This window comes from Sus scrofa, chromosome 9 (assembly GCF_054392235.1).
Source record: "Sus scrofa isolate SSC_HxYL_T2T_F1_AM1 chromosome 9, Sscrofa_HxYL_maternal_Yorkshire_Landrace_v2.0, whole genome shotgun sequence".
NCBI lineage: Eukaryota > Metazoa > Chordata > Mammalia > Artiodactyla > Suidae > Sus > Sus scrofa.
This window is the reverse complement of record NC_139391.1, coordinates 113,354,602-113,379,385: the sequence shown is the minus strand read 5'-3', so window position 1 is coordinate 113,379,385 and position 24,784 is coordinate 113,354,602. Positions and strand designations below refer to the sequence as shown.

Genomic DNA, 24,784 nt, shown 5'->3' with positions numbered 1-24,784 from the left:
AAAGTCATCATGACTGGAGCTGCAGGAACTCTCATGGGTCATGAAGGAAAGGTCAAAAGAAGAGCAGAGCCCTTTATTCTTACACCTTTGAGTTACTGAATCACGCCAGAAAATATTGCAAACCTTGCTAGAAACTTCTCATAGAGTCCCCTCGTGGGGCAGTGGAAACAAATTGACTGGGAACCATGAGGTTATGGGTTTGATCCCTGGCCTCGCTCAGTGGGTTAAGGATCCAGCGTTGCCATGAGCCATGGTGTAGTTGCAGACATGGCTTGGATCTGGCATTGCTGTGGCCCTGGTGTAGGCCGGCTGCTACAGCTTAAATTGGACCCTTAGTCTGGGAACCTCCATATGCCGCAGGTGCAGCCCTAAAAAAAAAAAAAAAAAAGACAAAAGACAAAAAAAACAACAACAACAACAACAACAACAACAACAACAACAAAAAAAACAAAAAAAACTTCTCATTACACACACATACAAATAAATGTAAGCCCTTGGGAGTTCCCATCGTGGCACAACGGAAATGAATCCAACTAGGAACCATGAGGTTGTGGTTTGATCCCTAGCCTGGCTCAGTGGGTTGAGGATCCAGCATTGCCATGAGCCGCCGTTTAGGTTGTAGTTGCGGCTTGCGTCTGGCATTGCTGTGGCTGTGGCATAGGCCGGCGACTACAGCTCTGATTAGACCCCTAGCCTGGGAACCTCTATATGCTGTGGATGTGGCCCTAAAAAAAGACAAAAAGACAAAAAAAAATATATAAATGTAAGCCCTTATGTATTTAAGTCATTGTAGACAGATCTTTGTTATTGTCTAACATAATTCCTAATTGATAATTTTCTATTGTTATTGTTATTATTATTATTATGAATGAAATTTCCAATTAAAAAATAATTGCCTTAAGTGAAAGAAAATAGATAAATCCAAAGGCAATGTATAATGAAAACAAAAGAAACAAATATTTCCAAAAGGAGAGACTTGTTTTAATTAAACTTTGTAGTGACTAACTTTTAGGAAGTTAGTTGTAACCCCCAGGGTAACAATGAAGAAAATAACTAAAAAATACACAAAAAGAGAAATGAGCAAATCAAAGAATAGACTAAGAAAAAAAGATATAACATAAAAGAAGGCAGTATTGGAGGTTAGATCACACAAAATATATGACATATTCAATACAAATAAGCTAACAGAAGAAAGTCCTTTTGTCTATAATCACTTTAAAGGAAAATAGATTAAACTCATCAATTAAAAGACAGAGACTGGAATAATGGGTTAAAAAATAGTTTCTGTGGTTGGTGATCCAACTATGTGCTATCCACAAGAGACTCACTTTAGATCCAGTGACACAAGTTGAAATATATTCCATGCAAATAGTGCTCAGAAGAAAGCTGTGGTGGCTATGCTAATAACAGAAAAAAATAGACTAAGTAAAAATTGATACAAGAGATAAAGAAGGATATTATTTATTGATTAAAAGTTCAATTCATCAAGACATAATAATTATAAACTCATATGTGCCCAACGATAGAGCCTCAAAATATATAAAGCAAAATGACATTTTTGTACAATGTTAGTTGGATATTCCTTGCTGGACTTTCAATACAGCATAGAAATAATAGAAATGCACAATTACCAAAACTTACTCCTTAGGAAAGAAATAAAAATCTGAAAGGATTGCTAACAAGTAAAGAGTTTGAAAGATAACTTAAAATTTTGTGGAGTTCCCATCATGGATCAGTGGTTAATGAACCCAACTAGTATCATGAGGATACAGGTTCAATCCCTGGCCTTGCTCAGTGGGTTAAGGATCCAGCATTGCTGTGAGCTGTGGTGTAGGTTGCAGACCTGACTTGGATCTGGCATCACTGTGGCTGTGGTGTAGGCCGGTGGCTTCAGCTCCAATTCAACCCCTATATGCCACAGTTGTAGCCCTAAAAAGACAAAAAAAAATGCAAAAAAGTAAATGTCTGGACTATCTGGCTTCAATTCTACCAAACATTTATAGAATTAACACCAACCCTTCTCAAATTCTTCCAAAAAAGAGAAGAGAAAGGAGCACTTCCTAATTTGTTCTCAGAGGCCAACATTATGCTAATACCAAACTAGACAAAGATATCACAAAAAAAGAAACTATAGACGAATTGTCCTTATGAATTAGATGCCAAAATGAAATACAGTTTTCAAACTGTGTTAATAGACTGAATCCAACAGCATATTGAAAAGACTGTACACCATGATCAAGTGGGATTTATTCCAGGAATGCAAAGGTATTTCAGTATAAGAAAATTAATCATATTACATTAATACAACAAAGAGGAAAAGCTAAATGATCATCTCAATTATACAGAAATTTTTTTTCTTTTTAATAATAATTTTTAAATTTTTTCCATTATAGCTGATTTACAGTCAATTTTCTTTCTTTCTTTCTTTCTTTTTTTTTTCTTGTCTTTTTGCCTTTTCTAGGGCTGCTCCTGTGGTATATGGAAGTTCCCAGGGTGGGGGTCTAATTGGAGCTGTAGCCGTTGGCCTACACCACAGCCACAGCAACACCGGATCCTTCACCCACTGAGCAAGGCCAGGGATCGAACCCAAAACCTCATGGTTCCTAGTCAGATTCGTTAACCACTGAGCCACAATGGGAACTCCTACAGTCAGTTTTCTACTGCACGATGAGGTGACCCAGTCATGCATACATGTATACATTTTTTTTTCTCACATTATCATGTTCCATCACAAGTGACCAGACATATTCCCAGTGCTATACATCAGGATCTCATTGCTTATCCATTCCAAAGTCAACAGTTTGTATCTATTAACTCCAAATTCCCAGTTCCTACTCCCTCCACAAGTCTGTTCTCCATGTCCATGATTTTTCTTTTCTGTGGAAAGGGTCATTTGTGCCACATATTAGATTCCAGATATAAGTGGAAATCATATGACATTTGTCTTTCTCTTTCTGACTTACTTCATTTGGTATAAGACTCTCCAGTTCCATCTATGTTGCTACAAATGGCATTATTTTGTTCTTTTTTATGGCTGAGTAGTATTCCATTGTGTATATGTACCACATCTTCTTCATCCACTCATCTGTCAATGAACATTTAGGTTGTTTCCATGTCTTGGAAATAGTGCTGCAATGAACATATGGGTACATGTATCTTTTTGAATGAAAGTTTTGTCTGGATATATGCCCAAGGGTGGGATACCTGAGTCATACGGTAGTTTTATATTTAGCTTTCTGAGGTATTCCATACTGTTTCCCATAGTGGTTGAACCAATTTACATTCCCACCGACAGTGCAGGAGGGTTCCCTTTTCCCCACACCCTCTCCAGCATTTGTTATCTGTGGACTTATTAATGATGGCCATTCTGACTGGTGTGAGGTGGCACACCTCATAGTAGTTTTGATGTGCATTTCTCTAATAATCAGTGATGCTGAGCATTTTTTTCATGTGCTTGTTAGCCACCTGTTTAGATATCTTCTTTGGAGAAATGTCTATTCAGGTCTTTTGCCCATTTTTCAATTGGGTTGTTGACTTTTTGCTGTTGAGTTCTATAAGTTGTTTGAATATTTTAGAGATTAAGCCCTTGCCAGTTGCATCATTTGAAACCATTTTCTCCTGTTCTATAAGCTGTCTTTTTTTTTTTTCTTTTTTGTTTCCTTTGCTGTGAAAAATCTTGGCAGTTTGATTAGGTCCCATTGGTTTATTTTTGCTTTTATTTCTGTTTCCTTGGGAGACAGACCTGAGAAAACATTTGTAAGGTTGATATCAGAGAATGTTTTGCCTATGTTCTCTTCTAGGAGTTTGATGGTGTCTTGTCTTATGTTTAACTCTTTAAGCCATTTTGAGTTTATTTCTGTGCATGGTGTGAGGGTGTGTTCCAGTTCCACTGATTTACATGCGGCTGTCCAGTTTCCCCAGCACCATTTGCTGAAAAGACTGTTTTTTCCCCATGTTATATTCTTGCTTCCTTTGTCGAAGATTAATTGACTGTAGGTGTCTGGGTTTATTCCTGGAGAACTATTCTGTTCCATTGATCTGTGTGTCTGTTTTGGTACCAGTACCACACTGTCTTGATTACTGTGGCTCTGATACGGAAAAATTATTTGACACAATTCAATACCATTTCGTGATTAAAAAAAAAAAACCACTCAGAGAACTAGGAATAAAAGGAAAACTCCTTACTGCAGCAAAGAACATTTCCCAAAATCCCACAGCTGACATCATACTTAATGATGAAAGACTGAAAACTTTTTCTGGAGATCAAGAACAAGACAAGGATGCCTGCTTTCACTATTGCTATTCAACACTGTACTGGATGTTCTAGCCAGAGAAATTGGGCAAGGAAAAAAAAAAGTCATTCAAATTGGAAAGGAAGAAGTAAAACTATATTTGTAAATGACTTGAACCTATGAAGAAAATCCCAAAGAATCCACACAAAGAACACTAGAGCTAATTAAAGAATTCAATAATATTGCAGCATAAAAGATCAACCAAAAAATCAGCTGTATTTCTATAAACTAGTATTGAAAAATTGTAAAGCAATTCCATTTACTATGGCATCAAAGTGCATACATTCTGAGGAATAAATGTAACCAAGGAGTGAAAGTCTTGTACATGGAAAATTATGACTTTGCTGAAGGAAATAAAAAACACACAAAAAACAGACATTCCTTGTTCATGTATTGGAAGACTTAGTATTGGTAAAATGGCAATAATACACAAAGCCACCTACGAAGTCAAACCAAACCTTATCAAAATTCCACTGGTCTTTTTTGTTCAGAAGTGGAAAAGCCCATCCTCAAGTTAATATGTAATCTCAAGGAAGCCCTTAATAACCAAGATAATATTGAAAAAGAAAGGATTATATTTCACAATTTCAAAACTTGCTACAAAGCTGCAGTAATTAAGACAACATGGTACTGGAATAAATACAGACACACAGGCCAGTGGAATAGAATTGAGAATGCAGGAAACAACCCAAATATAAGTGGTAAAATGATCAAATATATAAGCAGTGAATATAAGTGGTAAAACTGTTAAACCCTTAAGAGAAAATTTAGGGGTAAATCATTTTAAACCTTGAATTTGCCAGTGGATTTTTACAAATGACACTAAGAGCTTGAACAATAGAATTAAAAATAGATAAGTTGGACTTTATCAAAATGAAAGGTTTGGGCATCAAAGAACATTAATAAGTGAAAAGACAACCTACAGAATGGCAGAAAATATTACAGATCATATTATCTGGTAACAGCCTAGTATCCAGAGTAAATAAAAAACTCATACCTCAAAAACAGAAACATGGATGGAACTAGAGATTCTCATACTAAGTGAAATAAGCCAGACAGAAAAGACAAACACCATATTATATCACTTATATGTGGAGTCTAAAATATGGCACAGATGATCTATCTATAGAACAGAAACAGATCACATATATGGAAAGCAGACTTGTATTTGCTGGGGGAGAGAAGGAAGAGAAGGGATAAGACAGAGTTTGGGGTTGGTAGATGCAAACTATGACATTTAGAATGGATAAGGAATGGGGTCCTACTGTACAGCATAGGGAACTGTGCCCAGTCTCTTGGGTTAGAACATGATGGAAGATAGTATGAAAAAAAAAGAATATATATGTATGTGTAGCTAGGTCAATTTGCTATACAGCAGAAATTGAAGGAACATTGTAAATCAACTATATTTTAATTGAAAATGCAATAAAAAGATAAGCAACCCAATTTAAGATATGCAAATGATTTGAGATATTATTTCTTCAAAAAAATGTTTATATGGTCAAACACAGGAAAAGGTATTCAGTATCATTAGTCATTCGGGAAATTCAAATCAAAATCATAATAAAGTACCTCCTCAGACTCACTCGGCTGGCAATAATTAAGAAAAAGAAGAATAAGTGTTGGCAAGGAGGTGGGAAAAAATGGAACCCTTGTGCATTGTTGGTGGGGATGTAAAAAGTTAGCCTCACTGTGGAAGGCAGCTTTGTGCTTCTTGAGAAGATTAAATGTAGGATTAATACATGAATTCACAATTCCTTTCCTAGTATATATCCCCAACTTGAAAGCAGATACTCAAACAAATACTTGTACATGAATATTCATAACATCACTATTCACAATGGCCAAAAAAAAAAAAAAAAAAAAAGCGAAACAACCCAAGTATCTAGCAATGGATGAATATAGGCAAATTGTGGTATATGTGTGCAATAGAATATCATTCAACCATAAAAAAGAATGAAATATGGATACATGTTTCAATGTGGATGAATGTCAGAAATATTATGCTAAGTGAAAGAAGCTAGACAAAAAAGTTACATGTCATATAATTCCATTTATATTAAGTATCAAGAATAGGTAAATCTGTAGACAGAAAACAGTGTGAAGTTGCTAGGGGAAGAGGAAAAAGTTAGTAATTGCTTAATGACTATGGGTTTTTTTTTTTTTGAGGTGATGAAAATGTATTCAGACTACATAGAGGTGGAGGTTGCACAATATCATGCCTATGTTAAATGACACTGAATTGTACATTTTTTTTTTTTTTGTCTTTTTAGCTATTTCTTGGGCCAGTCCCGCGACATATGGAGGTTCCCAGGCTAGGGGTCGAATTGGAGCTGTAGCCACCGGCCTACGCCAGAGCCACAGCAACACGGGATCCAAGCCGTGTCTGCAACCTACACCACAGCTCACGGCAACGCCGGATCGTTAACCCAGTGAGCAAGGGCAGGGACCGAACCCGCAACCTCATGGTTCCTAGTCGGATTCGTTAACCACTGTGCCACGACGGGAACTCCTGAATTGTACATTTTTAAGTGATTAATTTTAAAATCTGAATTTCACCTCAAGTGTTAAAACCAAATGAATTATTTTATTGATGAGGTAAGAATACCAACTAGGGGCCTGCAAAAATAATAAATTCAGTATCTGGAATGACCTCATTGTAAAAATGTATAGTAATGATTTTCATCTTCGTTGTCTATTCTAATATGTTTTCAGATTGCTGTAATATGCTATTAGAGACATATAAATAATGCTTGCCTTGAACTGAGGGGAATTGAGTGAATAGGAAATAGAATCAAAATATTGGAGCTACTAACCTTTTCTAAAACCAGACGAGAACTCCAAGCTTTTCCCGGGACCCTTCTACCAGCACAGACCAACAACGTGTACGAAAACAAACATATTTGACCCCATTTTGACCACACGCATTGTCTCTTTTTCAACCCCAATGGTACTGTCTCAGAATGATTTGTGATGATTTTCATTGCTTGTAGTTCGTTCTCTAATTTATTAGTTAAATCCCTCTTTGTAAATACATAAGCACATCAGAAAACTTAATTTTTATTTGGGAAATTGCCTTGATACAATAGTAATGTCCAAGTATACTTTACCATGAAATTACCCTAAAGAGGCTCATAGACTAAATTAAAATGTTTAAATCATCCATTTTACTAAGTTAATTTAAAATACACAAAAAGAGGAAGAAGAAGTGGTGAGTTAACACATTAAATATAATTGCAGGCAGAGCAGAAGGACCACAGTACCTAGGTCCTCATTTTTCACATGGCTCAATGGCCTCAGTGTTTACATGGCTTGTCTCTTCCCCCACTGCATTAGCATTCCTTCTTGGTCTTGGAGTTACATGACCAGAATTAAGGTTAAGCAAGGGGTGAGCAGATAGAAGGTGCCCAGAGTTAACTGAATGCACAGTTGGTCTAGCAAAGAGACACAGGGACAGGTATTTATCATAGCTGTAGTTCACCAAGTAGCCTGATGAGCAGGTACACATTTTATATGTATTTTTTGGTTTCCCAGCGGGGCCAGAGTGATAACACTAGGTGATCAACACATGGTCTCATGAATAACTAAGTGCTTAATGTGACTGAAGTATTAGTGTATCACAAATGTTAGATGCTTTTTGGTCCTTCAGTCCCTACTTCCTTTATTTATGGTCTAACATGCCTCATAGATTAATAACTTGCTTATCTATTTTAACATGTTTAAGGACTTCTGTCCATGTCATAGAAGCCATTTAATCACTTATCATCTATATTGAACATATTTTAGGTCTCACCTATATCTTGAAAGTATTTATTTATTATCCATGCTTAACATAGCCTTTAAGTTTTATACATCTCATTTGTTTTTCTTGTGTCCCATAGCAGAATATTCTCAGTTAATGTGTGAAACACATTATGTTAATTAATTATAAATGACATTTTAATACCATGAGCTATGTTCAAAGTATTACATCATATCCACTATATATATAATAAAACTTACTCCAGACTTTTGCTAATGGGTACAAATGAGATCATATTTCACTGATAATGCCCTCACCTCTCTAACACAGGACCTAATACTATCCAAATTCTCTGGCAGGTAATTTAGGGACTCTTAAGAGTATTCCAGGTGCACTCACAATTAGTCTGCTTTATATTTGCACTGTATTTTGGTAGTGGAATACACATACCTTCTAGAAGATACATGGGTCAACAGAGAAGCTTGTGTCCTATTGCCATTTAGAGTTTATTTTGAATTTCTCCTCCATCTCAGTGAGCTTCTTAAATATGAGTTCAATGTGGGAATTATGTCTCACTGATTCTAAGAGATTTGAAAATTGTAATGTTTCTGAGTCTGCCCTACTGGATCAAGCTCACTGTTCTCGAAGCTTCTTTAAGAGTCTTTTTTTTTTAAGGCATTATTGTCCCATTACAATGGATTTCTTGTGCTCCTACCCCACATATTCATCAGGAGCACCCACACATATATGTCAGTCTCTGACTCAAGCTGAGATGCCCCACACCCACACATATATCACATATTTATTATTCCATCTTTTTTTTTTCTTCTTTTTGCCATTTCTAGGGCCACTTCCGCGACGTGTGGAGGTTCCCAGGCTAGGGGTTGAATCGGAGCTGTAGCCGCCGGCCTATGCCACAGCCACAGCAACGCAGGATCTGAGTCGCTTCTGCAACCTACACCACAGCTCTTGCAATGCCGGATCCTTAACCCACTGAGCAAGGCCAGGGATCGAACCCGCAACCTCATGGTTCCTAGTCGGATTCATTAACCACTGAGCCACGACGGGAACTCCTATATTCCACCTCTTTTTAACAAGCTTGAATGATAGGCACCATCGCATTTGAAGAACATGAGATTCCATGGAGGTAAAGAATCTTGTCTGTGTATGACAGTCCTTGCCTGTCATGCTCAATCACTCTTAGGCCTTGTCATACTGGAGGTGACTGTACATATGCTTATGTTGTCTCAAGGGGACTGAGGATAGGAAATGCCTTGTCATTACTAACAATGAAGTTAGATGACAGCTGTGGGGAAATGAGTTATTTCTGGACCCAGATCGTTAACTCCAGGTGACTGGGCTTTAATCGAGGTATGATTCTTATTTCTTTATGCTAATGGTACTAGTACAGATTGTCATTAAGTTAGTGAAAATTGGACAGATGATCAATCCAGTATTGCTCTCATGGATTCTCCTCCGTAACTTCTATGAGCTTTGGCAATGAGGAAATGGAAATTATTGCAAAGTCTAATAAATATTGCGGTATCTGTCCTATAGTTCCAGATTACATTCTGGTGGTTGGAGTGTTGTATTCAAAGACCAATCTCTGAATAACAGAAATCTTAAGGTCACAAAATGAACTCTAAATAGCAGCCCCTTCATGAATGTCTACCCACTTGAGTCTGGAATTTCGGATGCTAAAAAGTTATCTGCTTCTTTTAAGAAAAAGTTTGGACAGAGAGGCAATATTGAAGCAGATCCTTGGAACTCAAAGTCAATGGCATATTTCAGAATAATCAAATTTAATATGGTTTGAGGTTTTGCAATAAAATCTCATATGATCTTAAACAAGAATGAAGCTCTCTTCCCAGAGTCCAGGAAAAAACTTAAACTGATGATACTGAAAAATAGGTTAAACCAAACCAAAGGAAGCAGACAGTAAAATGGGAAGCTCTGCCAACACAGGGTGGACTGGAACAGATAGTCGCATACATTATCATTTTCCAAAACATCCTCTCTCCTGGAAGCCAATGTTACCACTTGGCCTGCCAAAGGCCATGTGACCAGCCATTAATAATAAACTCAGATCAACCATATCCTATGAAGCTCTTAACCCTTTACTCTCACAACAGTACTGTTTTGTAGATGAGTTGGCATATTTCTGTGCAAGAGGATTTGAAGATTTGCGGTAGCCCAAAAGTTGTCTATAGCAACATTTTTCTTTGAGAAGTTATGTAATGTGTTCCTCTGCTGAGGACTGCAGAAGATGACAGTTAAAATCATGCCAACATTTTAAGCCATTAAGAGTAATTAATAGGAAATTATCTTGTGTTGAATATTCCTCAAGGAAAAAATTTAATAAGCATTCTATTTAAATACGTGAAATAAAAAATTCTACTAGTTACTGAAATGCTACTTTACTCTCTCCAGACAGACAGTGTATTTGGATTTCTTAATTTAATTTTCTAAATAACTCTGCTTTGCTGAGTTCTAAGTTAGATGAAACAAAATTGGAGGGGCTAAGTGATGATTCCTGTCCTAGTGGGGGACTGGCTTTATGTATTAAGTCTTCTTCTCCATCCTTCTACTACTTATATCATTACCAGAAAAAATGTAGCAAAACTTTTCAAAAATGAAAATATGCATTTCTTAGTGAAACCTTTTTTTAGTTTTTTTGTTGCAAAATATCCTTAATATAAAATTTACCATCATATCCATTTTAAAGTAAACAATTCCATGATATCAAGTACATTCATATTGTTGTGCAACCATCACCACTATCCATCTCCAGAACATTTTCATCTTGCAAAAGTGAAACTCTGTGCCCATTAAGGAATAACTCCCATTCCTGCCTCCAACCAGCCCTTGGCAACCACCATTCAACTCTAGGTCTCTATGATTTTGACTACTCTAGGTATCTCATTTTAGTGGAATCAGTCAGTATTTGTTTTTTGTGACTGGTTTATTTCAAGTAGGATAATGTCCTTGAAGTTCGTCTATGTTGTAGCATATGCCAGAATTGCCTTCTTTTTTAAAGCTGAATAATACTCTGTTACGGGCATATATAACATTTTGCTTTTACATTCATCTCTGAACAAATACTTTTTTTGGCTTCTGTATTTTAGCTATTATGAATAATGGTGCCATGTACATGGGTGTTTGGATATCTTTGAGACCACACTTTCAGTTCTTTTGGGTATATGCCCAGAAGTAGAATTGTTGGATCATATGGTAAGTCTATGTTTACTTTTTTAAAGAAACACCGTATTCTTTTTCATAGCAGCTGTACCATTTTACATTCCCACAAACAGTGCTCAAATATTCTGTTTTCTCCACATACTTTCCAACACTGGTTATTTTCTGGCTTTTGATAGTAGCCATATTAATGGGTGGAGATGATATCACATTGTGGTTACGATTTACATTTCCCTGGTTATTATTGATACTGAGCATCTTTTTATGTACTTGAAAATAGAATTGGCCCTGGTGTACAATCCTTTTAATATTCTGCTGAATTCAATTTTCAAGTATTTTGATGATGATTTTTTTTGTTTCCAATAAAATTTTATTTCAATTATATTGACCAGGAAGGGATTTATTTGTATAGTATTAACTGTTCAGACCAGTTGTAATATGGTTGATTTTTGTCTCTTTATTGAATATAAATAGTTTATGAAGCACCTTCCTTCACTAATATGTGGAATCGAAAAAACAAAACACGTGAATAAATGTAATGAAACAGAAGCAACTCACAGAAACAGAGAACAAACTAGTGGTTTCCAGAGAAGAGAGGAGTAGGAGGATGGGTGAAATAAGTAAAAAGGATTAGGTAGTACAGACTACCAGTTATAAAATAAATAAATCACAGAAATGTAATGTATAGCATGGGGAATATTGTCAATAATTTTGTTGAGGATTTTAACATCAGTATTCACAAGGCGTATTGTTATGTAGTTTCCTTGTAGCGTCTCTGACTGGCTTTGTCATCAAGGTAATGCTGGTCTCATAGAATGAATTGGGAAGTGTTCCATCCTCTTCAGTTTCTTGGAGAAAAATATAAGAAGTATTGGTATTAGTTCTTTAAATGGTAGAATTCACCAGTGAAGCCATCAGTTCTAGGGTTTTTCTTCGTTGGAAGGCTTTTTGACTACTGACTCAGTTTCCTTACTAGTTATAGATCTATTGAGATTTTCTATTTCTTAGTGATTCAGTCTTGATAGAATTTGTGTTTCTTGGAAAATGTCCATTTCATCAAGGTTATCTAATTTTTTGGTGTTCCATTTCTTATAATGCCTTTTACTTCTGTAGAATCAGTCCCATTTACATTTCTGATTACAGTACATTGAATTTTCTCTTTTTTCCCTTAGCTTAACTAAAGTTTGTCAATGTTATTGATCTTTCTGAAGAACCAACTTTCGGTTTCATTGGTTTTCTCTGTTGTTTTTCTATTTTATCTCTGCTCTTATCTTTATTATTTCCTTCCTTCTTGCTAGACTTGGGCTTGGTTTGTTCTTTTTTTCCTCCTAGTACCTTAGTTTGTACATTTAGGTTGTTGATTTTTTTAAAGTATTGTTGACTTACAACGCTTCTCCAATTTCTGTTGTACAATGAAGTGATCACACACAGTTACCTGTGCTGTACAGTAGGATCCCATTGCCCATCCATTCCAAATGTAAGTTTGCATCTACCAAGCCCAAACTCCCAGTCCGTCCCACTCCCACTACCTCCCCCACTCCAGCAACCACAAGTCTGCTCTCCTTGGCTGTGATCTGTTTTTGTTTTGTAGGTAGGATCATCTGTGCCATATTTTAGATTCCACAAATAAGTGATATCATAGCAAACAGTATGGAGGTAGCTCATAAAACTAAATATAGAACTACTATATGATCCAGTAATCCCACTCGTGGGCATATATCTGGACAAAACATTCATACAAAAAGATAATGTACCGTTATGTTCATCACAGTGCTATTCACAATAGCTAAGACATGGAAACAACCTAAATGTCTATCGACAGATGAATGGATTAAGACGATGTGGTACCTATATACAATGGAATACTATTCAGCCATAAAAAGGAAAAAACAATGCCTTTTGTGGCAACATGGTTGGAACTAGAGATTCTCATGCTAAGTGAAGTAAGTCAGAAAGAGAAAGACAAATACTGTGTGATGTCACAATGTAAAATAGGTTGTTGACTTAAGATCTTTCTTCTTTTTAAAAATGTAAACATTAATAGTTATAAATTTCCCCCTTAGTACTGCTTTCACTGCATTCTATAAGTTTTGGTATGTTGTGCTTTCATTATTATTCATATCTTTGCATTTTTGAATTTCCTTTTAGGTTTCGTCTTGGTTGTTTCAGAGTGTACTGTTCTATTTCCACAAATTTGTGAAATTTCCAGTTTTCCTTCTGTTTTTGATTCCTAACTGCATCCCATTGTAGTTGGAGAAGATACTTTGTATGATATCTCTCTTTCAAAATCTATTGAGATTCAATTTGTGTTCTAATATGTGTTCTATCTTGGAATATGTCCCATGTAGGCTTAAGAAGAATGTGCATGCTATTGTCGTTAATAGAGAGTTTGGTATATATCTCTTATATTTAATTGGCTTATTGTGTTGCTCAAATCATTTACTTTCCTACTTATCTCTGTCTGGTTGGTATATCCATTATTGAGAGGACACTATTGAAGTCTTCAGTTATTATTATAGAAATGCTTATTTCTCCCTTTAGTCCTTTCAATTTTTATTTTATACATTTTGATAATCTATTGTTGGGTGCATAGTTGTTTATAATTGTAATATCTTCTTTCTGTATTTAAGGTTTTAGATATATAATATTCTTCTTTGTCTATTTTTTGTTTTTGTCTCTTTTTTTAAACTTTTTTTTGATTTAAAGTCATTTTTGTCTAATATGGCCACCTTTGCTCTCTTTTAGTTACTATTTGCATGAACTATCTTTTTTTTTATCCTTTCACTGGAGGGTTGATCAGTAGAAAATACAAAAAAAGAGATGAATAAATACAAATACTAGGTTAGGAGGCATCAATTCAGATCTAAAAGGAGTTTCATGAAGAAAGAGTAGAAAGAATGCTATATCCCATATACAAAAATTAATGAAGGGAAAATTACCAGAATAAAGACATGAATTTTCAGAATAAAATATCTTACTGAGTCTCAAATGTGACAAGTTAAAATAAGTCACAACTGGATGAATCATATTAAAGCAAAACTGAACTTCAGAGATTAAAAATAATTTTAAATCAACTTTTGATATATGGTATTACTTCTTCAAATATCATGTCCTTGACATTTATATATACCTCTTCCATTAAGTACTTCATTCCTTCCTTGCCTTAACTTAATCTTCCTCTCACCTCCGAACTTTGATTCAGCAAATATAATTTCATTCCACATTCTAAAATATATCATGGTGACCCTAGTTACACAATCACACGTAGAAACTATTGCTCTTCCAATTTTTTGTAAAAAGCCATCCACTGAGATTTTGGCCTCTTGTTACAGCACACTTTCTACCTCTCACCATTGTTGTCATTGATTCTCTTGATTGTCATTTATCAGTAAATATATAAAGATTTCTGAATAGGAAGTTCAATGAAATGGAAAATTTCAGTACACTGAAAAAGAGTCAAGATATTTATCTAGTGTGATGGTCAACTGATTTCAATCTGTTTCAGTCACAGTCTAGTCCTTTGCTACTTACCATGTATTGCTCTATATTTTAAACAGCATCTAAATCAGTAGTACATACCAGACTTCATAACCTATTATATAAATCATCTTGCTAACATTTCAATTACCTCACTTACTAATCCTTCCTTTTTCCTCCTAAAACTGTACCCTAGATCAACACAAATGTCTACAGTTGGTAACTATATACCTAGACTAATGGCTCTACCTGGTTGAAAATAATTCATATAGATTAGTGTATGAATTTAGGGTCTCAGTGGACATCTGGGATCTCGATATTGTCTGCCATTGCTTCCACATTTATCTAGTTAACTCTTCTCATACTCACAGTAATTATTTTATGCCCTCACCTTTAAGTTTTGTTTTTTTTTTGTCTTTTTGCCATTTCTAGGGCCGCTCCTGCGGCATGTGGATGTTCCCAGGCTAGGGGTCGAATCAGAGCTGTAGCCACTGGCCTATGCCAGAGCCACAGCAACGCCAGATCTGAGCCGCGTCTGCGACCCACACCACAGCTCACGGCAACACCAGATCCTTAACCCACTGAGAGAGGCCAGAGATCGAACCTGCAACCTTGTGGTTCCTAGTCGGATTCGTTAACCACTGAGCCACAACGGGAACTCCTAAGTTTTTGTTTTTTTTTTTTAACACATGGCCATATGTTTATCCATTTCTTTATGGGAAATATATGCTGAGTTGAGTTGACTATAATAAATGTTCTTCATAAGGAAGAACAACACGTTGAAAGTTAAAATGTAAATAAAACTGGAAAACATTTTTAATATTCATATAGGCAATTTCTTACAGATAAATAAGAAAAAGATGATTATTACTATTTAAAAACAGACAAAGAACATAAGCATTCATAGGAATGGCTGGATAAGATATCATTTTTTTCATCCATCAATCTACCAACACTAGGCATGGAAGGGACCTGTTTGACAAGTATGCAAAAAAATTGCTGCTATCTTCAGGTGATAGGAACCAACAGGCTATACCAAACAGCTATATCAAATTAGATACATATTACCAGATTATAAAATTCTGATTCTGCTTTTAGGAATCCATCCAAATTTTGGAACTGATTTCGTCTCTTACTCTTATAGGAAAAAGTAGAGATAGAATATAAAGCTGAAGACTGAAGTTGAGTAACAACTATTTATAGGGTCTGAGGTAAATTAAATAAGCCAGTTGAGAGAAAAAAGACAGAGGAGTTCCCTTCATGATTCAGTGGTAACAAACTTGACTGTCCATGAGGACATATGTTCAATCCCTGGCCTTCCTCAGTGGGAAGCTCTGGCATTGCCATGAGCTGTGGTGTGGGTCACAGACATGGCTCAGATCCTGCATTGCTGTGGCTGTGGTGTAGGCCGGCAGCTCCAGCTCTGATGCAACCCCTAGCCTGGCAACTTCCATATGCCGTGGGTATGCCCCCCCCCAAAAAAAAAGAGAGAGAGAAGAGATTTTCAGGGCGGTAGGTGGGAAACTAGGAAGTGCAATATCAAAAAAGGCAGAATGGAATTCCAATAGGACCTCAACAGTATCACATGATTTTCAAAGGGATGAAATGAACTGACCCGTTTGAAAGTTGATACTGGAATACTGTAGAGAACTTGTTTGACACAGTATGATTTTTGGAAACTGTAAGATTCACCTGTTGCTCAGAAAGTGGTTAAATCTCCTTAAGGAGTAAACAAACATACATATCCCCTGTTGTTGCCTTTTTAAAATCTCTTGAATTGGAGTCAAAACCAAAAAAGAGATAGAACTAGAGTTTGAATCCCAGGCTTTTCACTAGGCTGTGTTGCACTGTTATTTTGCTCTAGGCCATTAAAATAAAAACTATTCAAGAAGTCAGCTGCTGCTATAAAGGTCATCTGGAAAGTCCAGGGAAGGACCCTGAGCTGCTGCTGGGAAAGAGAAATTGTCCTCTGGCTCGTGAGCTGTCATGTTTGTCTGCTGAGTGGCTTCAGTGGTTTCATCTGTTGCTGAAAGAGCCAAGAGAGAGGGATAAAACGGGACTATAATCCATACCACAATGAGCGGGACGGGACCAGCAGCCCAGTGAGTGTTTTGTTTATGTGCTGCCTCTTCTGGCACACTGAATTGCTGCACAGATTGCATGAGCTTTTAATCACCATTTAAATATAAGTGATCCAACCTTCACATTCTTCGGGTTTTTCTACAGCTTGTCGGTCACCCAAAGGTGCTAGCACATAGGACTCAAGTTATGATTTTTCAAAACATAGTGATATTATGGTATGAAGGGTAAACACCTCCCATAGTCTTATATTCAATGCACACTGATTGTGTGTTCACAGAGAGAAGGCTAGATAGAAAACCTGGAAACTGATTTTTGCTTTCAATCAGAAATCTCTCATTGAACACTAACTCCATTTCAAATCATGAAAATAGGCTTGTGGCAAATTACCTTTTGGATCTATGAGATTCAGATTGTTAGTTCAACATTGGGCATTAAATAGTTTCTCTTCTCTTTTAAAGTTCTTTTTTCCTTGATACTGTCCGACATACTGAGGAAGAAAGCCAAAAAATAAATCATAAAAATATTTCATTAACTATATCAATCTGATTAGCAAAGATAAAAAAAAACCTCAATCTTTATGGAAATCTTATAAGGAAATGTGCAGAAGTAGAATTCTTTTATTTTGTAAGAGAAAATTGTCCCAAATATCCTGGATGAAAACAGGAACCCAAATCCTAATTCTTCATTGACATAGCAATTATGCTCATAAGAATTTGTCCTAAGGACCTAATAAGACAAGTGTCTAAAGAGCTAAGTGTAAGGATGATTATTGTAATATAGCTTATTCTGCAGCTTTAAACAGTCTAAATGTTTAATAGTGATTGAATAGTATTCCATTCTACAGATGTTGTTGACTTAGTCCTTGAAAATGAGGAAGCATATTTGACTTGGAAACATGTTTTATGCTTTTTTCTTCTCACAAACATTTTAATTTGAAAAAATTTTGAAACCTACAAAAAAGTTGAATGTAGAGAGAACATGTACATAACTATTACCCGAGTGCAATAATTAACGTTTTACTCTGCTCGCTTTATAACTCACCTATTTATCCCTGTTTCCAACTGAACTTTTAAAATGCATTTCAAAGATGCAGAATCAGTTCACTTCACCCCAAATACTTTAGCATGCAGAGTTCCCATCGTGGCTCAGTGGAAACACCTGACTGTTATCCATGTGGAAGCAGGTTCAATCCCTGGGCTCGCTCAGTGGGTTAAGAACCCAGCATTGCTGTGAACTGTGGTGTAGGTTGCAGATGTGGATCGGATCCCACATTGCTGTGGGCTGTGGTGTAGGTCAGCAGCTATAGCTCCGAGCTGGGAACTTCCATATTCCATGGGTGTGGCCCTAAAAAGACTAAAAACAAACAAAAAACCCCAAAACTTTAGTATGCACATTAACTAGAATTTGATGTTTGTTATTCTAATCTTATATAAAATTTACATATAAGGAAATGTACAAATATTAAAGGAACCATGAGATGAATTTTGACATATCTTTACGTCCCATTCCCTTTCAAGAGATAGAACATTACAATCACACCAGAAATTCACTCTTGCCCCTTCCTTCCTTTCTGCCTCACATTTTGTCCAGGCAATCACTTTTCTGATTTTTCTCATCATAGGTGAGCTTCACATGCTTAAAACTTCATATGAATGAACTCATACAATATGTACTCTGAGTAAATCTTCTTTTACTAAAGAAAGAAGGTTTTTTGAGATTCATCCCATATGTTTATGTGTATACATGCCTGGTTCATTCATTTTTCTTGCTGAGTACTATTCTGTTGTATAAATGAACCAAAATTTGTCTCTTCTCTTGTTTATAGTCACCCAAGATAGGGATCATGTAATGTGTTCTTAAAAGAAAAAAAAAAAAAAGACTGCAAAACAGGATAGTCCATATAGTTTCATGTTTGGAAAAAACACAGATATATATACAAAATCTCCAAGACACCTATCACGGTTTGGAGCTCTGAGGTTCACATTGTTGGTTTTATATATATGTGTATATATACATATATATGTACACACACACACATATATGTACACTGCTTTTAATGTATATAGATAAACACTACACACACACATATATACACTAAACACTACATAAAAAGCTATCTAAGGAGATAGTCAACAACAGTATAACAGGGCATCCCATCTGTGGTAGAATTGGAATGATAAACTTTTTATGCTTACATAGTTTCTGGCTCTTATATAATCGAAATTCAGTAACTAACTTTTTATTGTTAGACTGCATGTGATGGTACTATAAGAAGCTGAGATTGAAAAGTAAACACTGAGCTATAACACAAGTCTTATTCCCTGAAATCAAAGGAAAGAACAGAAGTGTAACTGCTTGGCCAGGACATGATTGTCTCCCCACAGAAATCTGTTCCAGAGAGGTTTGGTTACTGTAAAGTGACCAAAGTGCCATCTGTGGAGAAACAGCCTGTGAAAAACTCCTCTCTAAACAAAGACTCAGACGGGAGCTCTATGCCTGGATTGCAAAGCCACCTCATAAAACCCCCCAAAGTTATTTTTTCTCTACTTTCCAAAGATTGTGAATTAACCTTTTATTGTTTCCTAAGGACAATAGGATGAAGGAAAAAGTGGAACATTTTACTAAAAGCAATAAAGAATATTGAGAGAGGGAAAACCTGAGTTTGTGTGAAAGGATAACAAACTAAACACATCACCTCATATTTTCTTTAAAGCCCCATGCAATACACTGGGTAAGTTTTAGTTTCATTGAAATAGTTATGTGACATGACTTTGCAAAAATCCATGGAAACTGGTAGCTTAGAACCCTTGTGCCTTTATTCATAAACCAAAACCCTCTTTGCTGTATCTGTTGAGGACTCTCAGCAACTTCTGTATTTAAAACATTTCTTAAAGTTATATTTTAATTCAAGGCCTGGAGAGATTTGTGATTAAAGCCAAAAGGCAAAAGGAGTATTTGAAATGGACGCTACCTCCGTGGTCTACAGGAGGATACTGAGAGGAGAGAGAGCATCTCACCTTCTGTGCTCAAGCCTTCCTGAGGAACTTGGGCAGTTTAGCACCCTGTTCTTAGAAAACAGGTCTGGGGACTGAAGAGCCAGCAGTGACTTTTCTCTCCCTTTTCTTAGGCAGGAGAGAAGTGATTTAATAGCACAGGATTATTGGTGGGGCAGGAACAAAATTCACACTCTCCCACCTTTGAGAGTCAAGGTATTGAATGAGTCTTTGGCAGGGCCATTTCAGGCCATGTGTACCATAGGTCTCCCTCCACATTTATCCCTGATCATGCAAGAAGAGTCCAGTAAGATCTCTTGCATATCCTCTGTGTGAGAGCCTCAGAGTATAGCCCTTGCAGCCCCAAGAGGACCAAGTGATTCTGAAGTTCCACGGGTGGAGTAAAAAGGTCACTTGGCAGGTTAGATACAAATATGGATGCAGATAACTTTGAATCCCTACCCCAGCAAGTCAGGGCTCTTAAACTCTGTAAGTATTAGTTTCCTAATGTGAGTGGAAAATGTATCAAATAAAATATTTTTCATGTTAAATCACTTGGTTTAACGTCCCCAATTAGAATAATAAACCTAGATTTTTATTATACGCTCATTTGTTTAATGCTGTGCTGGGCACTAATGACTGTATAAAAACAATTAATGATTTAGTGATTGGAAATCTAGACTTCAGAGTTAGAGTATCTCAATTTGAATCCCAGCTCCACCACTGTTTATTGGCAAGGGATTGGGAAGTTATTTAACCTCTCTGCTCAGTTTTTTGATCTGTAAAATGAGAATGATAAAAAATACCTTCTTCATAGGGCTCTTATGAGTATTCGATGACTTAACATACATAATGCACTTAGAACAGCTCCTAGCCCATAATAACTGCTATATATTTGGCTATTATTAGACATGGTATATGCTTGAAGATAGAAATAATTACAGAGATGAGGATATCCATGTATTTCAGTGTTATTTTGGTGAAGGTATAGGGACAAAGGAAGCAGTGGACAATACCTGTATGAGATGTAAAGTTTATACTAACTTATTTAAAATAAGAATTAATCAACCAGCCATGAATAACTATGTATTACCACCCAAAGAAATGTAAGAAGCTATTAAAATATTTTCAGGCTTTGTAGGTATGGGCTGATGCTGCGTCCTGTAATAGAATGTGATTGACTAGGGCCACAGAGTTCCTAAGTGGATCCCTTTGATTCTTATCAGTCAGTACAAGTAGCAGCTTGAGGAGAGTGGGCTGGGGAGGGTGCCTCAAGGAAAGGATTGTATGCTCTTTGTAGTTAACTCAGGGGCCAACTTCTCCAGCTCAGTCCAGCTGTTTGTATAATCCTCACTCTTCTCTGAAGCACATCAATCTCTGCTGACCTTTTCCATTGCACCTCCCCATCATTTTCCCCAGATTTATTTCTCCTGGGGGAGAGATTAGGAAGAATAAAACATTGCACAATGTTTCCCCTTTCTGCCTTTGCTAAAATTATGCTGATGTACTGGCCACAAAACACCAGCAACTCAAAAATGGGAGTCTGCCAGGAGTCAGTGTTGGGACAGAGGACACATATTAGGACCAGTTGGAAAGACAGGGCGAGATTAAGAAGGCAAGCCAAGTCCAAGACCAAGTGTCAGTACTGAAGTTTCTAAGGGCTGACTAGAAGAAAAGCAAATACCTGAAAGAAAAGTCAAAAAAACAACAAAAACAGAAACGTGGTGGAGGAAGGAAGGAAGAGAGGAAGAGATGGAGGAAGGAAGAAAAGAAAGAGAAAAAAAGAAGGAACCAGCGGAAGCAAAATGGTGGTGGTGAAAGAATTGCTGAATTATTTCTTGATAACATTTTAAGAAAGAGAATCATCTTTTAAAAAAAAACAGAGTCTGGCTATATTCATAATTATTGTTAGACTTCTTAAAAATACCAATTAGCTGGATGTGGCAGAATTTTTTTTTTTTTTTTTTACATTACCTACTTTGGGGAAGAAAGTTATAGACTCCTGAGAAAGAATAAAAAACATACTAGTATTCTCAAGGGAGAGAGAAATGCTCAGGTTTGTTTTACCTAAATGCAGTGAACTACTTACAGCAGAGGCAGTCCATGTAGATAAGTCTAAAGAATTATGAGCTTGAGTTAAGCATCACAGTGAGAGGGTGTCTGGAGGCAGGATGAAAGAACCTCCGTGGATGGAGGGCAGAGCTTCATCTCACTCTTGGCTCAAGTGGACACTTGGAGATCACCCTCTTTTGTACCACCCATGTACAGTCACAAAGGTGTTCCCCTTCCAACCTCCCTGCTGTTCTTGACATCAATGATCCAACCTCTTTTTAAAGAAGCCTTGTAGCTGTCTTGGGCCATTGGAAATAGGGAAGTTCCTGTTGGGGGCAGTTCAGATAGGACTGTGCACAGTCTTGGGGCACAGACAGTTCTTCCCTTCCAAAAGATAAACAGGTGATAGGTGGGCATCTCCAGATGGGAGCCTTCCCTATATGACAACCATGAGAGTAACCGAGTTACTCCTCTAAAGGAAAGGTGTGCAGAGTTGTCTCAAATGTAATCAACTCGGCAATTACTAGCTCAGCTCCAGATGGGCAGCAATCCCTTTGGCAGAGGCCAGGCCAGGTCCCATCTCATGTATATCTTGTCCCCTTCAGATGCATCCTCTAAGCAGGTCTCCACCATCCTCCTCTCAGGTCATGTTTCCCTCACCCCCCTTCCATCCTATCTTCTTTTATGGTGAGGTGGTGGTCAAGTTTTCATATATTTCCCTTCTAAGCTCTGATTAATGTCATAAACCTTGTCCTTTATTCCTTCAGGGTTTAGTTCTTTTTACTCTCAAAGTTCATGTTGACGATATTCTTAGAAGAAAAAAAAAACACTTGATTTCTTTGCCATCTGCCAAGTCAGCTGACTGACACTTATGCTTGATCTTCATTTCTGTTTTCCAGCTCCAAGCCCACATTTCCCCCAGAGAACTCCAGATATATCAGAACATGTGCTGCTTTTGGTCTTTTCACACAGCTTACCTTGCACACATACATTGAGATCAAGAGACCTTCAAGTAGGAACCTGATAAAAACAACCTCCTATCAGAAGTTCAGGCACAGCCTCCCTAGAAAAGAGTCCTTGGAGACCCTGGGCCCAGAACCTCATTATAACATACCCAAGTGTCTCAACCTCTATCTCAGTGCCGTAAAGTTATGTCTTTGCCCGTCCTTATTTCCAATCCCAATTCAAAAGAAGTAAGATAGTTTCTCCCATCACAAATCTCCAAATTGCCTTGGCACTCCAAATATTTGATAGAGTCAACATTTAAAGATTTAGATAATATAAGAAGTAAAGAATGAGTTGAAAGAATAATCAAAGAGACTTCAAAAAGGACTTATTCCTACCTAGATGATGAGCGAACAGAATTAGAAGTCCACACATCAGCCATCTCAGATCCATGTTGGAATGAATGTGAACATGGGGAGTGGAGTAAAAGGCATCCTTCTGACTTTCAAGCTATAGCCTCTCTCTTACTCCCCATTTAATCAGCCTAAGTGACCTCAAGGACTTCCTTCATGTAGTCAATTAAGAGTCTTACCAGTTCTTGGAGTTCGCGTCATGGCTCAGTGGTTAATGGATCCAACTAGGAACCATGAGGTTGCAGGTTCAATCCCCGGCCTCGCTCAGTGGGTTAAGGATCCGGTGTTGCTGTGAGCTGTGGTGTAAGCCACAGACATGGCTCAGATCCCGCATTGCTGTGGCTGCGGCATAGGTTGGAGGCTGAAGCTCTGATTAGACCCCTAGCCTGGGAACCTCCATATGCTGTGGGTGTGGCCCTAGAAAAGACAAAAAAACAAAAACAAAAAAAGAGTCTTACCAGTTCTGGAGTTTCCGCCATGGCTCAATTGGTTAAGAATCTGACTGCGTGGCTCCAGTCACATGGAGGGGTGGGTTTGCTCCCTGACCCGGCACAGTGGGTTAAAGAGTCTGGCATTGCCGCAGCTGTGGCATAGATCATAGCTGTGGTTTGGATTCAGTGCCTGGCCAGGAACTTCCATGTGCCACAGGTGCAGCCATAAAATCTTACCAGTTTCTTCTTTATGTCCCTGTGGGAAAGCAAGTTCCACTAAGCAAGTTCCACCTAGCAGAACTTGGAGGCCCTGACTCTAGCCTGTCCTCTGAGAAACAGAGCAGGGTCAAAAGTTCTTCAATTCCTCACATCTGGGGCCTGTGCAAATATTTAAAGTCCCAGTTTATTATATAAACTTTCACTTTCAAAGAATATTTTTAAAGGAGTTGATTTCTGTAGGTGATAGCGGTTTGTTTCATGTTGGGAGGAAAGTTCCTCCCAGATCATTGCTCCAACTGCTTTGGGGTACAGCTGGAGGCATAAGTCAACAAGAGCCTCAAAGTCCAAGTTTTGTTTTTGGTCCTCCCCAAGGACCATTTAGAAATGTGGTGTTTGCGATTTGGCAAATCATTTTGTACTTTTTTTTTCTTTTTTTCTTTAGGGCTGCACCTGCAGCCTATGGAATTTCCCGAGCTAGGGGTCAGATCAGAGCTGCAGCTGCTGGCCTACACCACAGCAACAGCACCACCAGATCTGAGCCACTTCTGTGACCTATGCTGCAGTTTGTGGCAACACTGGATCTTTAACCTACTGAGCCAAAGCCAGGGATGAAATCGGTGTCCTCAGACACTAGTCATGTTCTTAACCTACTGAACCACAATAGAAACTCCTCAAATCATTTTGGAAACATTTTTTTGAAATTTTAGAAACATTAAATGTGCTACATATGGGAAAGGCTGATCTGTGAGCTCACTGCAAATATGCTTTTCCAAAAGAAGTAAAAAAAATTCTTTAGCGCATATTTCTTTGTGATGTTGATCTAATCTAGACATGGTATAACACATCCTATATTTAGACCAGTGATGTTCATACAAGCTACTGACCATTTATTGAGTTCATTTACTCAGCTAGAAGAGTCCAAATTCAAGTGAGAGCACTTGTT

The 24,784-nt window shown here is 37.2% G+C and overlaps 1 protein-coding gene and 1 long non-coding RNA gene across 16 annotated transcripts in view; one reads left to right on the top strand and one right to left on the bottom strand.

Moving 5' to 3' along the window:
- LOC102157670 (uncharacterized) overlaps positions 1–24,784 on the top strand; it is a 210,717-nt gene that overhangs the window by 54,950 nt on the left and 130,983 nt on the right. For 7 of the 15 annotated variants that reach the window (XR_014816148.1, XR_014816146.1, XR_014816145.1 and 4 more), the window contains one exon: positions 16,571–16,808. The exons of 4 other annotated variants lie outside the window; for them this stretch is intronic. The gene's annotated coding sequence lies outside the window, so the exon portion shown is untranslated. Of the gene's footprint in view, positions 1–11,159; positions 11,266–16,570; positions 16,809–24,784 lie in introns of all 15 variants that reach the window. 4 more of the 15 variants (XR_014816157.1, XR_014816152.1, XR_014816154.1 and 1 more) reach the window with 1 other exon arrangement.
- LOC146400094 (uncharacterized) lies at positions 1,795–23,789 on the bottom strand. Its single transcript, XR_014816159.1, has 3 exons — positions 23,650–23,789; positions 17,176–17,275; positions 1,795–1,929 (listed from the first exon to the last, which is right to left on the bottom strand). It is a non-coding gene; the product is annotated as an uncharacterized LOC146400094 (long non-coding RNA).